General features: G+C 41.8%; 1 protein-coding gene across 1 annotated transcript in view; it reads left to right on the forward strand.

Moving 5' to 3' along the window:
- Positions 1–1072: 1072 nt before the first annotated feature.
- The window catches only part of PITX2 (paired like homeodomain 2), a 565621-nt gene continuing 552856 nt past the window's right edge, over positions 1073–13837 (forward strand). The window contains exon 1 of the mRNA XM_078676090.1: positions 1073–1181. The gene's annotated coding sequence lies outside the window, so the exon portion shown is untranslated. The remainder of the gene's footprint in view (positions 1182–13837) is intronic.

Consider the following 13837-nt stretch of genomic DNA (forward strand, 5'->3'; position numbering starts at 1 on the left):
CCAGGAAATGTAAATCTGCAAAGTAAGCGAATGTGGCAACTGCTAAATGAAGGAAACACTTAAAAAATATTAAGGGAAATGTATAAAGGTAAAGCCAATTCACCCAATCATGAAAACAATTTCATCCCCTCATTTTTAAAGTGGCATGTCTCAAGACAAATGAGTGGAAAAAAAAAGAAGAAAGTTAAAAGTGCTATACAGAAAAATGTATACATCTGCATAGTACATCTGCATAGCTGTTGAACCCTGACAAAACATTCCTAAGCGCATCTGAGCCATTAGCGTTAAGAAACACAGCCCTTAACAACCAGGCCCAAAATAGCGCTCAGTGACAACCGCAGGTTTGCCTGTCAAATGTGTTATTGAATGTACGTGTGCCCCATACGACACACGGAATCTGAAGTTATTTATCTCAAACGGCTCTTTAAAAGAAAAAAAGAAACTACGCACACATAAAGTGAGTGGATTTTTTAAAGCGCTGGAATGAAAAACAAAGAACAACATACACACGGCTTGCTCGCATCAAGGTGCTGCTGACGGAAATGTTGGCTAAAACGGGCCCACTTTTACTGGACTTGTTGAGAGCAGATGTCAGGAAGTAAACATGTGTTACTGAACGGAGCTCCGCGTAATGTGTCATCAGTCTAAGGGCCGTTTATAGCGCAGGCGTTTTGAGGGAGTAATGGGGCCAGCCAGTCGCGCAGAGAGTAAGTAAAGGTAGGCGGCCGCTTTGACCAGAACAAGAAGTGTGACAGGATATCACTGCCTCACTGAAGTAGGAAAAACAGCACTTAGAAATGTTTGCATTCGGCGCGTTGAGTTGAGCCAGTTGTGTATTTTCCTTGTGGCCGTGTGTGCGTTCAGAGTGTGGCTGAGGGCGCGCGCGGTGTATGAGGCGAGGCAGCTGTTCCCGCGCTATGTGTGATCTCACGCTGGACGTTTTTCCCCCGGGACCTAGTTTGATGAGTTGTAGAATGTTTGAGACCTGTTAGCCGGCCGTGGGTGACTGAGATTAATTTCATTTCAGCACGCTGTCAGCGTCGAGCAGTTGGCCGTGTTGTCAGAAATCCTCCTCTCTTAGGCATTGCTTACTCCCTGGGAATAGTGAGGGTTCTTGGAGCAGGTAGCGAGAAGAAGCTTTGGAAAACTCGAAGAAGGGGTCTAAATTCTGGTTTTGCAAGGTGCGTCTTCTCTTTTTTCTATGCTACAATGAGTGTAGTATATTTATGCTACAACACGTATAATAATAGCACTTTGAAATAAAGACACATACAATACATGCTAATGTTTTAAAATAATACATATGAATTATTATAATCATTACCTAATTGTATGTAACTCTTATGGTGTGCGTTATGTGTTTTATAAGATATCTTTAAGTAATCTTGAGCAAAGGTATTATATGAATAGAGGTATACCTGTTGTATGAGGGTTTTATATATTGCAAAAACTATAATGTTGTGGGGTTTGTTTTTCTGTATCACGTGACTAGTTTTAGACATTATCGTTCTGTTCAGAAGTACTTCATGGCACACGTGGGTGGGTTCACGCTTAGGGAATGGTGTGCACAGAATAAAATAAAATAACAGCAAGAAGCTATTATGAGTGTGGGGCAACACACCACCTTCTCAGCTCAGTACATTTTCACTACACCAGTTCTGATCGCCATACCATAATTAACATTCGGCTGCTTTGAACAAAGCAGCTATTTTTTAAGTCATATTTTAAAGTAAATTGCAGGGAAACATTTAATACTAATCTATTTCGCGCTGACTAGAAATTGATAAGAATTTGAGTTCAAAAGTTGTTTGTCAAGTGTTGTAATAATGGCGAAATAAACGAAACTGTGATCCAATAAAACAAGGAGGTCTGAAAATGTTTCATAACAAACTGATATTATGTTACATTGTGTTATGTTAGGTTAAATTATTGTATATTGTGTTCTGTTATGTGTATGGGATTCCTTATCAAGGTCGCTGTAGTCTCTGCACATCTTTGTTCTTTCTTTAATTATGTTATGTTAAGCTATATTTATTTGATCATTCTAAAGTACAGATTTCACCAAATGCAAATATCTTGCCTGCAGTGCTTCGTTTGTAAAAATAATTACAGAAGTGCAGGGGGTCCACATTTTTTGTTAGGGGGAGGAGTGTTCAGGGGACAGTGAATGTCAATGTTGCTAAATGCAGTGCATGCTAAGATTGCCTAGTCTTGATTCCGCCCATTGCCTCTTTCATTCACCACCCTAAAAGTCCTGACTTTTTCTCATTCTTGCAGCTTATTTTAAAACCTTGCTTGATTCCTTTATCATTGTGTTGCTATCTCCCCCCTTCTTTCTCCCCTTTATGACTTTCTCTTTTGCTGTAGGTGAAAATCTGATGATGAAACTAGTACCCGTCCCTAAAAATGAGTGCCACTTCTCAATAATTGTAGACACGAGCACAAATTGTGCAGTTGGCTCTGAGTTTTGCTCTCATTGGATCATCTACATTGCTACACACACTCTCATCTTCTCTACATTGAGGTGAAATGGGTTTCCTAACATCTTTGCTCCACAGCTGACTTGGCACTATCCTAGAAATGTATTAGTAGTGCCTGTGAACTTATCCTTCCATTTTTAAGCTTAGCAATACACACCATTGACACCATGTCATCAATTCTTCAAAATAGTATAAGAATCAGTCCTCTTCAGTGGTTGTCTTTCATGTGTTTTTAAGAGTTTGCCAACTCTTGGATAGGCTGTCCACCATGAGGGCTCTGGTATTTTATGAATGATTACATTGTTCGACTTGTGTGCCCCTTAGGTTTTGGTGATGGGACATCAAGTGTTCCTATTCTTAGATCGCAAATGTAATATGATGACATGTAACTTATAATTCAGAGCCAGAGTGAGTTCTTTGATGTAGTTACCATGCTGACGCAACAACATTTTAATTGCTGATGGGGCCTTTTAAATTATTTAATGTGTGCTGTCTGGATGCCAAGACCTTTCCTAAACAGACAGTGCTATTTATTAATCATACTTGCATGTTTATTTCTTTTGCCTTGCTGTCTTGACAACATGTTGTTGAATTCACACCTTATTTAGTTCACAAAGTAAAGGTCTAAGGACATTCTTAAAGATGCAACAAAAATACTAGCCCTTTGTCAAATGTATCTAATAGGAAATGCTATGTATGCCTCTTAGGTTCACCACTTGCAATGCAAATGTCTTCTGACTCCTTTTGATATCACTAGTCCTAAAGGGTGCAATTCAACTCACACTCTGTTCTACAACCGGGCCCTGCTTTCAGCTTCTTTATTGCTGTCCCTCAAAATGTTGCTTTTTTATGAATTTCTCTTTCTAAGACAGCTGGAGACAGTACAAAGTCGCCCAGCTATTACCAAACACTTACTCTAAAAACAACAGACCTGCTGGATTTGGCAATGCCTCTTTTGTGTTGGCAGTAAGAGCAGAAAGTGTTTTTCTCACTCAACAATATGGGAGAGGATAAATTGACCTGAACTCTTTGCTAACTCCTATAAGATAGATGTATATGAAATGATCCATACCGACCAAAGGTGACAATGTCAATTCTTAAAATACACCTAATGATAAATATGCTGCCACATTGCCTAGTTGTACCTCATTAGATTAGGTGTGCCCACTCATTCATCCTATACATGGCAGGTGAATACTTAATTGATAAACAACAGGTGCACATTTCAGTTAAAAACAATTCTCCAAACCTTTTAATTAGCTTGTCAAGCATCCTCTTGTTTAATTAACTTCAGAAGACAATTGAACATCTAGATCACAGCCTCTCTTGCCCAAAGCATTATTTACTAGTTTTACGTACTATGTGCAATATTGATAAGGGTAGCATTTGTCCCTACATAACAATAATGTCTGCACACCCATTTTGAGTCCATTCCTACCCCACTCTGCTTTACAGAAAATTACACCACTCACCCGGATTTTGCTGCTTAATGTTGCGTCACTTCCATTTGAATACATATTATGAATTCCCCAATGATTGAGGTGAATATACATTTGAATGTCTAAACCCACAATCTCCCAAACTCTCCTACTCTTATCTTCTTCATGTTCATGTAACACCATCTTTCCAATCACCCCTGGCTGCCTTCTGATATTACTTCAGGCAAAGCAAAGGAGTGGCTCTGTTTCCTCATTGATGTGTACTGGGTGTATGGGTACAATCCTATCAGTTCTCCTGAAATACTACAGATCTCAGGTTCAGCCTCTCATCCGCAGCAGTCCAGCTGTGGAAGGGAGGTTATTTTGCTGAAATCCAAATGTTGGATCCGGGAGCCCTGGATTTTCCATGATATGCCTCAGATAGGATCCACGTAACTCAACAGTAGTAGGTTACCCCAGAGGGTATCTGTAGGAATGTTTTTATCAGGATATCTTGCAATAACTGTGGCTCCCTGCTCACCCCCTCCTGTACTTCACTCCTGATTCCTATTTCTTCTGCATTCTCCTAGTCCCCACTTCTTCATTCACTTTACCTCAACACAAAAAATCTATTAAAGGTATCACATGCACTTCAGCTCTGGATAATACTAGCACCTTCTACAAAATAGCACTCAAACAAACATCTCGAATTACAGACCAATTAAATAGAAAGTGAAAAATGCCCTACGATATGCAAGGCCTAATCATTAAGAAAATGCAATGCTGTAATAAGATCTGCTCTTACTAAATAACAGTGAGGCGCCAACTGGTTTGCCAGAACAACTCTTGCTATAGCACTGATTCCTAAAGGGTTGTGTGATGGGACCACAAATGTATTTACCACGCATGCTGGTTCCATGCGATTTCAACTATGTAAATCTTAACCACGCATATGCCTTTCCCACACATGCCTTTACAACGAAATATGCATTGTTAAGGCATCTATGGCAAAGACATATCCGTGGTTAAGACTTGACAGGTAAGTCTTACCCCTCAACCCCTGCTCCCGCCCAAGTCCTAAAACTACCCCCTTCCTCCTGAAAACCAACCCCTTCTCTCCAAGTCCTAATAAGGTCCCTAACCCCATTCCTAAAAATGACCCACCCTCCCCTAAGCACCAAAAACTATCCCGATCCCCGCACAAGCCCTAAAATGGCCCCAAGTCCTTGCCCTGAAACCTAAAACGACCCCCCTTCCTTCTAAAAAACCACTGCCTCCCTCTTAAAAACTAACCCCTCCCCAGCCCTAAAATGTTCTTTGCCCCCCAAGCCCTAAAAACAACTCCGCGCTCGCCATAGCCTTAAAAACAACCAGCCCAGAGACCTAAAAACGTCCTAGACCCCACTCCAGCCCTGAAAACAACCCGACCACCCAGCCCTGTAAACTACCCCAACCCCCCAACCCTGAAAACTTACCTGACCCCCAAACCATTCAAACTACCCCCCACCTCCCAAAACCTGGCCCCAGCCCCACTTACCTCAACACGTCCTCTGGCCCTCCCGATCCTTCCTGCTTCCACCAAGCAGCAGCTAGACCACGTACTGCCTTAGCCTGCATATGTGTGGTTAACGCATGTTCGTGGTTAAGGCAAGCGTAGTAGCACTTGCGTTGTCAGAACACATGCAGCTGAGCCTGCGTTGTTCCGACTGTTTCCCATTCCCAAAGAGGCACAAGCACTAGAATTGTTATCCTCCCAATTGCTGCTGAGATGCTTAACAAAATGTGAATGATGGTTTGTGAAGTTTTGTTTTTTGCTATTTTCTGTCAAATAAACCGCACTGTCCTTGAAAGGAAAAAAATAATAGCTGAAAAGTAGATTGAAATTCATTCTTAGTCTCTTCCATGCATCAATGAGAGAATGAAGGGGTATATTATCAAGGGGTTTTATCTCCGCTTTTTTGGCTTTAAAAGTCAAGAAAGCGGAGATAAAATTATCTCCCTATTACCTAGCTGTCGCTAACACCAGTTAGCGACAGCTAGTAGGAGATAGCGACCATCTTGGGCCCCACTTTGCATGTCAATGATATTTATCACTAATGACATGCAAAGTGGGCGTGCCAAGATGTTAGCGACTGGAAACAGTCGCTAACATCGCTATCTCCTATTACCAACTTTTGGAGATATTCGCGCTAAGCGCGAATATCTCCAAAAACTAACACCTGCCCTGAGCAGTTCTTATCCATGTTATCCAATGGGAGGTGGATAACATGGCTAAGAGCATTAGCTCGGTAATGCATGAATATCGCTGAATTTTTAGCGATATTCATGCATTGCGGCCGTTTTTTATCGCATTTGCGATAAACCTTGATAATAGCAAGGTTTATCTGCGATAATTTCTGACGATGCTTAGCGTTAAAAAATTCGTTGCTAAGCATCGTTAGCGATAAATATCGCTTAACGTTGGTAATATGCCCCGAAGTCCATAGTACGATCGCAATTAAGGAAGAAACCAGAGGTGAGCCTTGCAGCCAGGGAAGAAAAAAAGAGAGGCAAGGTACTACAGTCAGATGTAAGGAGAAAGTCGGAGTTGTGGGGGAGCAACCCTTCCAGTTTCATCATCCCTGAAAAAAAGAGCCAAGTGGCATGCCATACTATTTATCTCTTCTCTTTCCACTCTCTTACCACATTTAGGGGCATATTAGCAAGGGGAAGTATCGCCGTTTTTTCAGCGATTTGTGCCGAGAAAGCGGCGATACTTCTAGAGCCCTATCCACAAGGGCATTTCAACGCCTGGCACAAGCCCACTTTGCATGTCGGCGACAAACATCGCTAATGACATGCAAAGTGGGCGTTCCCACGTCCAACCACATGTGAAATGTGGTTGGAGGTGGGAACACCCTATTACCAAGGCAGGCGTTGGGAGAGGGAGACCTGCGATAACCTTGTTTATCGCAGGTCTCCCAACGCCTGCTCTGACCAGGTGTTAGGGCATTGATAACATGGGTGTGTGGATCATAAAGCTGAATCCACCCCCCATATTATCAAGGAGCACATTAGCGCATGAAAACAATGTTTGTTTTCATGCGCTAATGTGCCATATCGCCGACTATTGCCGGATTTCATTTTGCCTACGTGATGCACATAGATAATTGCGCGCTATCACGGCGATGGAATCCGGCGATAGCCGGCGATATGGAAATGTGCGTTGTGCGTTTTTAACATACTTCTAGGTAATATGCCCCTTAATTCTCACTTTTATCACCTCTCTGAGCTGCTGCGGTGTGAACTTCCATAAAACACCTGATGTGTCAATCCAGGAAGATATGTCACTCTTTGCAACAAACAGTAGCAAGTTTGCAGGAATTGAAAATGTGTGCCAATTTTGGCTACATGCATGCTAACTGAGATTCATCACATTATCTTCCTAAACAGATACCTGTTTGTTTTTACCATGTGATACTGGAAAACTGCTGAGTAAAACCCTGGTGAGACATTGCTGTGTGACAATGGAGACAACATCACTACTGCATTTTCAGCTCCTGGCTGCCTTGGTAGAAGCAAGGGAATAGGCATAATGGTGGCATTGTCTCCAGTCGCACAGGCCTACCTTTTAGAGAAGCTTATCAGGTCAAGGATACCTTTCCATCACTGCTTGACGGGTGGTAACCCTCACTTTGTGGGTTTCTCTAGCTCTATCTTTGTGGGCAGTACCAATCCCACTGTCCCCTGACATCTAATGCGGGCATGCAACCAGAAGCACCCTTCATAAATTCGGACCCATCATCATTTGGAGTTACTAGGACATAAATTCCTTTTCAAAACATCAGTCCTTCTTTATAATACAGTTCTACAATGTACATTCCCAGTATATAAATTCTAAAATAAAGAGAGCTATCAGGGGCATTTTGAAATTGTACCAGATACTCGTTAATCATGTGCATTGCACAGTCTCTTTTTAGCAGCTTTTGTTGTTTTTGTACTGAATTGGTTTGAAAAGTTCAAGTGATTTATTTCTTAACTGTAATGTTTTTTGATGTTGCTGTTCATATACCACATACATTTTTCTCAGAGGAAGGCTGTGCTACCTGTGAAAATCTAACTAGTCTGAACCATGGCTTTCTCAGAGAAACAAGTTTCCTACCCACACCTCATATTAAGGCTACAGCTTCTCTCCCTGATACAATAGGAATGACTGACAACTCTATGTTGAACCAGAGATCACGTGTTGGACCTGAATGTTGTGTTTCATTTAATCAGTTTGCTTGAAGGTAGATTAGTCTTCAGTTTGTTGATGCAAAAATTCTGGTCTTGAACTAAGTCAGCATGTAGAACACCTGGAACTGAAGTCTTAGCTGTGTTGCCATACAGATCTTCTCTAAATGTGAGGTGAGAAGGGAGATATATTTGTTTTACTCTTTGTCCATTAAGGGCCTGTCAGACCTAGTCTGTGGGGCTAAAGGGCAGTTAGGTGCAACTAGACCACAACCAGAGGTTTGGGGTCTTTTGCCTCTGTTTTTCTGGGGTCTGTCCCACTTCAGAGCTACAAATTGAGCCAAGTACACACCTACCACACTTAACTCGTTAGATAGTGAAGGTGAGCAGTCGAAGGCTTCGGCAGGAGGTGGCGTTGATGGTAGAGACTTGAAAGCAGTCAAACCACAAGCAGTATAAATGAATATCCTGCTTTTCTATTATGAAAAAGAAAAGTACTTTAATCTCACCTCAATTCACACCTGTGCATAAGGAATTTGTAGAGCTACAGAGGAGGTTTCCTACAGATACTATGGGGGTTACTACACAAACAGATGCTGGAGAGATTCACATTTTCTTTAGTTAGACCATAGTCTAGCAAGCAATAAAAACATAACAATGCAATAAAAACACATCTTAAAAATGAATATAAAACTAGTACAATTTACTACATATTTATAACTGATAAGCGCAAACATATGTTTCCTTCCACGCAATTGGAAAATGACCTAAACCAATAGTCTTGTCCATATGCCACATACACCCACCCACCACTGCTGAACAGTGCTAAAGTGCATGTGCTCTGTGCCTAAAATATAATGGCATTTGCTTTCTCCATGGTTGGCATATTTGATTTTACTGATAAGTCCCTACTACAGTGCACTACATGTGTCCAGGACCTGGTAACCAAATGCTGCTAGTGGGCCTGCAGCTCAGCTTGTGCCACCCACATGAGTAGCTCTTCAAACCTGTCTCAGGTCTGCCACTGCAGAGTCTGTGTGTGCAATTTTAAACTGCCATGTCGACCTGGCAAGTTTACCTACTGGCTTGGCTCAAACATTCCCTTTTATTACATATATTGCAACCCTAAGGTAGTTTCCAAGGTAGCCCCATGGGCAGGGTGCAGTTTATTTAAAAGGTAGGGCATGTGCGTCCTGGTAGTGAAAAACTGCTATTCTCGTTTTTCACTACAGCAAGGCCTATCTCTCCCACAGGTTAGCATCGGAGCTGCCTTGTAACACTTTACAAGTGTAACTTCCAATTGGGAGGAGATAGAAAAATTGAAGTTCAGTGTCTCTGGTCTCACAAATTAAAAACACATCTTTTAGTGAAGTTGGTTTTTAAATTGCAGTTCTGAAAATGGCACTTTTAAGTAGTTGGCATTTTCTTACTTTAACCATTCTGTGCCTCTATCCATCCCTAGAATATATGTCTGGGTCAGGGTGACAGCTGGACTTAGTGAATTCTCTAAAGCAAGTCACACACAAAGGCAAATGAGATATGCCCTGAATATCCCGATGGCCCATCACAAGGATAATAGAGCTAGAATGGTGGGAGGAGCTGACACTTGCACCTGAATAGGGCTGTGCCTGTCCCCACACAAAGAGCTGCATATCTCTGTAGGGTGTCTGGAGCCATGGCCAGTAAGAGCAGGGTCTTGTGCACTACAAAGACCTTTCTTTGAAATCTACCTACTTCAAAGGCAAAAATTGGTATAACTGGGCCTGACACCGTATATACAGAATACTCCAGAACTGAGGACATTATGCCAGGAAAAAGAGCTGTGATGTTGCCAGGAGATACTGCCACTTTGCTTCTTGCTTTGCTGTGTTGGCCTGCTGCTTCTTGCCTGGGAGTGAAAGGACTAGACTTTACTTTCTGCATCCTGCTTTCAAATGTTCTCCAAAGGATTTACTGAGCTTGCCTCCTGTTGCTGAAGTCTCAGGGACATCAAAGACTTCACCTGCATCTTGCTACCAGCACCTGGGCTCCTCTGCTGTGAGTCCTGCCCTGCCAAGTAGTGCCACATCCAGTCCTTGACCCTTGGAGGTGAATTTGGTGCTGCAACCGAGAAATTGACACAGCGACTCCAAAGTGTCATTTCAGAATCAGCTCATCCCAGTGAGATCGACGCATCACCGTTGCCTGCACCAAAGCTGTGATCCACGCTCACCAAGTGTGTGCCACATCGACCATGACTTACAATGCAGCCTCAACTTTGCCGCAGTGCCTTTGAAGAACTGCCACTGTGTGAGTCCTGAGCATGCCTCTCCAAAGTCTGTGACGCAGCCCCGCTGACCCTGCGTGGCTTTCACCCGACACTTCGTCTTCAGCCCAGCGGTTCGACTATGATGATGTAGAATTCTGCTGTTGGCATCGTGCTTCATTGATGCCGAATTGCATTCAGGAAATGAGGCCTCGCACCAGCAATGGATGTATCACATCCTCTCTGCAACACATTGTCCCCTGGTGTTAAAGCTTCAACCGCCTTGCACCGCCGTCAGGAAAAGACGCATCATGAGCATCAGTGATGCCTCACCTCCTTTGCGCCACACGTCATCTTCAATTTCTGACGCATCCCCGGTACCGTAAAGGAGTCTGCATGACTCCTATATCCCACCTGCACTCCATCACAAAAGACTGAACTTTTGAATTTGTCACAGTCAAGCGCGCCCAGATAGCCCCAGTTGGAGCTATTGACTTCTGACCACCGCATTTTGATCTAATCTTTAAAAATTCATATTTTGACTTGTATATGTTAGTGTTTTGTCATTTTGGTCTTGTTTTACTCAGATAAATATTAGCTATTTTGCTAAAGTGGTGTGGAGTACTTTTGTAGTGTTTTCACTTTGTTACTGTCTGTGTGTTTGCACAAATACTATACACATTGCCTCTTTAGTTTAGGCTGACTGCTCTGTGCCAAGCTACCAGAGGGTGAGCACAGGTAAACCTTTAGTGTGTACTACACTTACCTTGATTGGAGTGTGGGTCCCTACTTGGTCAGGGTGTATAACTCTGCCAACTAGAGACCCCATTTCTAACAAATAATAAAAAAATCGTGTATTTAACGAGAATTCACCCAAACCGACTTTCGATTTACACAAACCACCATTAGTGGTCTGAGCTTGCTCTACTAGCTGACCAAAAAGATAGAACTATTTCAAAACATTTGTGGAAAGTCGGTCCTACATCTTTGTTATGCTCTCCTTTTGGGACTCGAGATGCTCCTGAAAAACAGAAAAGTGTTCTACATTTTTTACCAAATACTAATTTTCTTTTAATCTAAAGTAATACTTAGAAGTTTTTTGAAAAATAATCATGAAGGATTGTAATTTTTCTATAGATCCTGAGTTGAGTGGAGTCCATGAAAGCAAGATTACCTGCATACAGTAAACATGAGATATATGCACTCTGTAAACATTTGGGGAAAAAGATTTGTGGGCAAATTCATCATAGTGTTGCGTCCCCCTTGTGCTATTCAACAGGGTGCAAGGGCAACGCAAAACCGTAATTAGATTTATCAAGCCACACAAGACACCCTTTGTGTGGCCCTGAGTAGCTTGATCTATCTAACGTAATGCAACACAGCCCAAACTGCTGCATTGCATTACTCTACACTAGGGTGTTCCCACGCATCCACCCTTGGATTTTGGAGCATTCTCCGATTTATCATTACTGGTAATCCTGGGGATGTGTCAAAATGTTACTCATCTCGCATATGCAGCACGCATAAAATGGGGCAAATACCTCAGAGGATTGTTTTTGTGCAGGAAGGTGCTCCTCCTTGCACAAAAACAATCCTGTCTGCAATGCAGGCTCTCTTGCACCATGCGGCAAGGGTACCTGCATTGGCGCTAGGCAGCACATTGTAAACCAGCGCAAGGAAAAGACAGGAATGTGCCATATAATGTTAAATAAAGTGCATTTCTGCCCTTTCTCTTTCACGCAGTGTAGTTCAGCAAGGTGACGTGCTGTGCTGCACTGCATGATTGTTTGATAAATCCACCTTGAATGTCTTCTGATTTGGCCAAATAGAGAGCAAACAAGGTAGGTGCTGATACACAGGCCTGCTCTTGGCCATTCTGGATTGTAATTCTATGTGTTAGAATACCCTTGAAATTAGTTTCAACCTGAACCCAATTCAAAGAAGGAAGCACTTTAAGATGGAGAGAAGACACACACCAAGATATTTATTCCTTTTAATTTTTGCTACAGAGTTTCCCTTCCCCCTATTTTTGGAATACTACTGTGAGTGGCAATTTGGCCAACACAGCTCCTTTTAAAACACAAATTTACTTCTCATTTTGTACACACGGCCCTAACAAAATCCTCCCTTTTTGTATCTCGGCTGTCAAAGCGTGTTTTATTTTGTCCTGAAGAAGACCGTATGTGATGTCCCTTCATTAACACAGAGATCAGGGTCAAAACATCAATGCATAACCTACTCATGTCCTGAGTCACTGTAACCATAACTATCTGACATTGCGGGTTACTGATAAAATTCAAAATAGACCGAGATTTTTGTATTTGTCCTGTTGTGTATAAAATAATGTATTGTTTTACTCTATTACGTTGGATCACTATTTGGTACATTAGTCACTAATTATTTGGTTGCTCTGTTCATGTCACTGTATGTTATGTCTTATCTGACAGCCTTTTCAAATAATTGAAACATATAAAAGAAATATTTGTACAATTCATAGAATCTTTGTGGTGTGCAGAAAACTAGTTTAGGTCTAAAGCTAAGTATTGTTGTTAAATTTAAGCATTGATGCGCTAAATAAATAATTGTTTTCACCAAACAGAACCTATTTCTAGAACATATCAACATTACCCAGGTATTGAGGGACACCGAGTTACCCCATTGACTTTAATGGAATTAACAGACAACTTGTAATCCTGTTGCGGATAAAAAAGAATACCCGTTGCTTGATAAAAGGAATACAGGCCGTAGGTGTGTAAATGTTGGAAAATATTATGCTCAGAGAAAGAGCACTGGTGTCGAACACACTCGCTTTTTTCTAGGAAGACATTTTCCGTAATCAGATATTCTTATGCTGTCATGGGTGTTTTTCTGAGTACCCTCATCCCTGCCATTAGTAGCAGAGCTTGTATTTCTGTTTCTTGCGACATAGCATTGGTTGTATTATTGGTATCATACCACTATTTTTAAATCAAGTATATCATCACGCAATCAGCTTTCTTCCATCACATTATACTCAGTAGACACCTGCCCATATATGTTTTGAAAGCAGCATGAGCTTTTTTTGCATGCCAGCCAGAACACTACTAGTATTTGCTTCATGATTCAATAAAAAAAAAGAAATTGGCAATCACCAGTCTCAGGCTTCTGATAATGACATCCACAGTTTTCACTGTTTTTGAAATTCGTAAAGCCCTTGTGTATCCACCCTCAAGCCTACACACTGGTTTTCCCAAATCCCAGTCATGCGAATAGTCCTTGGGAAGGATATTCCAAAAGAATAAAGGAGAAGAATTTGCATTTTCGCATTATATACCATTTTTACTTCGAGCCTAGGCAATGAGCCTGCGCTGTCTTTGAGACATGCTATAATCAGTCAATGGGGTTTGGCCCCGCCCTTGCTGGCACTTGGTTAAAGTGTGTGTCGTTTTCAAAAGCTTTCTTCTCTATGGTTTCATGTGGCTTATGGGATGTATGACGGTACA

This window comes from Lissotriton helveticus, chromosome 2_1, assembly GCF_964261635.1.
Source record: "Lissotriton helveticus chromosome 2_1, aLisHel1.1, whole genome shotgun sequence".
Classification (NCBI taxonomy): domain Eukaryota; kingdom Metazoa; phylum Chordata; class Amphibia; order Caudata; family Salamandridae; genus Lissotriton; species Lissotriton helveticus.